A 4549-nucleotide genomic window follows, 5' to 3' on the forward strand; every position below is an offset into this window, starting at 1 on the left:
TTCAGACTGCCCCGCCTGCCTCCATTGAATCCGCGCGTGTGCCGGCAACACGTCCTTCCGCGAGCCGGACGGCATTTTGGAACACAAAAAATGACCAAAATATAATTAATTATGTATGGTCTTGACTTGTTGTGCTCGCAGTGGTAGTAGGAACTAGAGGTTTTTCTTTATTTATAACTCTCCTCGCATTTTTTTGGCTTTGAAGTGAATCATGGTTGTGGACATTATCTATGAATGTGCAGATATCTGTGAACATGAGTTTGATGTGGAAGTTGAACTTGGAATGCTGGGCTTGCGCGTGAACTATACCATGTCCAATGCTTCGTCTGTTATTGTTTGGAAAGTAATTGCTGTTATTACATGACCCGAAAAAAATTTATTTTATGCCACATCAGTAGATGCACGGACATCACAACAGGCATGCTGACTGGATAAACATTTGAACCTAGCTATTATGAAGGAAATTTTGTATTGACAACAGTTTTAGATAGCAGGAGACGCCTAGCCTGCTCTGCCTCTGCTAGCTTATTTCTGGCTTCTTCCATCTCTTCTTTGGCTTGGGTGAAGAGAGCATCTGATTGCTCTTTTTGCTTCTTCAGGAACTCAGCTACATTCTTAAGGGCTGCTACACGCTTTCTTTCAGCCTTTACTAGAGCCACGAGGACACGAACAGCTGACGACTCCACCTGGCTTGTGTGTAATCTAGCATCATCTGGGAATTTGCACCTTGTGTCTAATCCAGCATCATTAGGGAACTGGCACCTTGTGTGTAATCCAGCCTCATTTCGGAAACATGATCTCGAGGTTGACCATACTTCCCTCCTCGCAGGAACTGCATCCTAACATGAAGTTACTTCTTTTTTAGATCAATACTCAGAGCAACCCAGATCCATTTAGTAGAAGCCAGATAAACAGGACTCGCAGAAGTGAATTCAAAAGGAAAATATAAAAACAGAGTACAAGGTGAGAACACCCACTTCCTACATCAAGCTAAAAACGAAAGCATTAGGACGATTAAGACTCTTCTTATTACACATCGAAGAACACGAGGCTAAGAGAAACAGAAACTACAACATATACACATCGAAGAACACGAGGCTAAATGAAAGTAATTGAAAGGGTTTTACTTACCAAAGCTCATTTTACAGGTTCGGTGTAGCTCCTCTTTAACTTGCCACGCTCCTTGAAGATGTCCCCAATATCCCGTGTTTGGTCTTCATTGCTCCTCTGCATGTTCGCACTCATGGTTTTAAAATCTCAACATGGCAATAAAAATATACTACTAGTAATACTCACGCCTCTTGTGGGCAACATTAAAGCACTCGTCTGCTATGTTAGAGCATCTCCAACGGAAGCGCAACGCGCGGCACTTTGAAGAGGCGTTTACAGTGCTGAGATTGAGAAGTAGAGATAGAGAGTAGAGACTAGAGAGTAGAGGATAGTTCTTAGCATAGATATAGCATAGATAGATAAAAAATAGATAGTTCAACTACTCCTCATCGTCCGACTCCTCCTCGGTGATGTCCTCCTCCTACGTCTCAATGTAGGCGTGAAGATACCGATCGTCGTCGGATTCCTAGGGCGACGCTGCTCCTAGCCTCATGTTGAATTGAGCGTCCGCTTTTCGCGTACGCTTGTCCTCGCGATACGCGGCTCGCTCCGCCCTCCTCTTCTCCCTCTCCGCCCTCCTTTGCGCGTAGAACTCGCGCTCGTTGATGATGTCCTGCGGGAAGCGTTGGCGCCACAGCGCCATGGCTTCCTCGTCCATCTCGGCGATGCCGAGATGGTGCTCCCGCCTCCGGTTGTCGCGACGATCCTCGTCGGTGATAAGCCCCGACAGAGGCATGAGCTCCTGCGCCCGCTCCCGAGTCGGCACGTTGGGGAAGTTCAATGTTCTATGAGGCCACCGGAGGCGCCACGCCGCTGCATCGTACGCGCGGGCGGCCTCATTGGCGGTGTCGAAATTGCCGAGGCCGAGGCGCATCCCGCGGAACCGGATCTCAGCGGAGAAGCCACCGGAGGGGCGCGCGCGGACGCCATGGTATCCCCAAGTTTCTCGGCGACGCGGCGGCATGGTGGCGCAGCGGCGGCGAGGCGAGAAAGAGCGGGGAGAGAGCGATGGCAAGGCACAGAGTGGGGAGAGAGCGGTGGCAAGGCACAGAGCGGTGGGAGGGTGTTGGATTTTATAAAGCGCGCCGGACGCCGCGCGCCAAAACTAGCGCGCTGATACGTCTCCGTCGTATCTATAATTTTTGATTGTTCCATGCCAATATTCTACAAATTTTACATAATTTTGGCAACTTTTTATACTATTTTTGGGACTAACATATTGATCCAGTGCCCAGTGCCAGTTCCTGTTTGTTGCATGTTTTTTGTTTCGCAGATATTCCATATCAAATGGAGTCCAAACGGGATAAAAACTAACGGAGATTTTTTTTGGAATATATGTGAATTTTGGGAAGTGGAATCAACGCGAGACGATGCCCTAGGGGGCCATGAGGCAGGGGGCGCACCCCTGACCCTCGTGGACACCCCGTAAGGCGGTTGCTGCCCTTCTTTCGCCACAAGAAAGCTAATATGCAGATAAAATCGTGTCAAATTTCAATCCAATCGGAGTTACGGATCTCCGAGAATATAAGAAACGGTGAAAGGCCAGATCTGGGAGCGCAGAAACAGAGAGAGACAGAGAGACAGATCCAATCTCGGAGGGGCTCTCACCCCTCCCATGCCATGGAGACCAAGGACCAGAGGGGAAACCCTTCTCCCATCTAGGGAGAAGGTCAAGGAAGAATAATAAAGAAGGGGGGGGCCTCTCCCCCTCTCTTCCGGTGGCGCCGGAACGCCGCTGGGGCCATCATCATCACCGCAATCTACACCAACAACTTCACCGCCCTCATCACCAACTCTTCCCCCTCTATGCAGCAGTGTAACCCCTCTTTTACCCGCTATAATCTCTACTTAAACATGGTGCTCAATGCTATAAATTATTTCCCAATGATGTATGGCTATCCTATGATGTTTGAGTAGATCCGTTTTGTCCTATGGGTTAATTGATGATCGTGATTGATTTGAGTTGCATGTTTTATTATTGGTGTTGTCCTATGGTGCTCTCCGTGACGCGCAAGCGTGAGGGATTCCCGCTGTAGGGTGTTGCAATACGTTAATGATTCTCTTATAGTGGGTTGCTTGAGTGACAGAAGCATAAACCCGAGTAAGGGGGTTGTTGCGTATGGGATAAAGAGGACTTGATGCTTTAATGCTATGGTTGGGTTTTACCTTAATGATCTTTAGTAGTTGCGGATGCTTGCTAGAGTTCCAATCATAAGTGCATATGATCCAAGAAGAGAAAGTATGTTAGCTTATGCCTCTCCCTCAAATAAAATTGCAATAATGATTACCGGTCTAGTTATCGATTGCCTAGGGACAAATAACTTTCTTGTGTGACAAAAAGCTCTCTACTAAAGCTAACTTAGTTGTGTCTTCATCCAAAACAGCCCCTACTTTTTATTTACCCACTCTTTATTATCTTGCAAACCTATCCAACAACACCTACAAAGTACTTCTAGTTTCATACTTGTTCTAGGTAAAGCGAATGTTAAGCGTGCGTAGAGTTGTATCGGTGGTCGATAGAACTTGAGGGAATATTTGTTCTACCTTTAGCTCCTTGTTGGGTTCGACACTCTTACTTATCGAAAGAGGCTACAATTGATCCCCTATACTTGTGGGTTATCACGCGCGCCCGGCCGATTTTTCTCGCGCGCGCGATGCTTTCGCGACGTCCCTGCTATCGATTCCTATCAGTGGATTAAGCCATGGAAAAGTTATATTGAAGTAGCTATAATGAAAAAACAAAATATGAATTGGTTTGCAACAGTACTTAGAGTAGTGATTTGCTTTATTATACTAACAGACCTTACCGAGCTTTCTGTTGAGTTTTGTGTGGATGAAGTGTTCGAAGATCGAGGAGGTATCGATATGAGGAGAAGGAGGAGAGACAAGAGCTCAAGCTTGGGGATGTCCATGCCACCCAATTAAATATTCAAGGAGACTCAATCGTCTAAGCTTGGGGATGCCCCGGAAGGCATCCCATCTTCCTTCAACAAGTATCGGTATGTTTTCGGATTTGTTTCGTTCATGCGATATGTGCAAATCTTGGAGCGTCTTTTGCATTTAGTTTTCGCTTTTCTTTTATGCACCATGCTGGTATGAGATAGTCCATGGTTGATTTATAGAATGCTCTTTGCACTTCACTTATATCTTTTGAGTATGGCTTTATAGAATGCTTCATGTGCTTCACTTATATCATTTGAAGTTTGGATTGCTTGTTTCTCTTCACATAGATAACCGCCATTTGTAGAATGTTCTTTTGCTTCACTTATATTTGTTAGAGCATGGGCATATCTTTTGTAGAAAGAATTAAACTCTTTTGCTTCACTGATATCTATTTAGAGAGTTGATAGGAACTGGTCATTCACATGGTTAGTCATAAAATCCTACATAAAACTTGTAGATCACTGAATATGATATGTTTGATTCCTTGCAATAGTTT

Source organism: Aegilops tauschii, chromosome 3 (genome assembly GCF_002575655.3).
Source record: "Aegilops tauschii subsp. strangulata cultivar AL8/78 chromosome 3, Aet v6.0, whole genome shotgun sequence".
In the NCBI taxonomy this organism is placed as follows: domain Eukaryota; kingdom Viridiplantae; phylum Streptophyta; class Magnoliopsida; order Poales; family Poaceae; genus Aegilops; species Aegilops tauschii.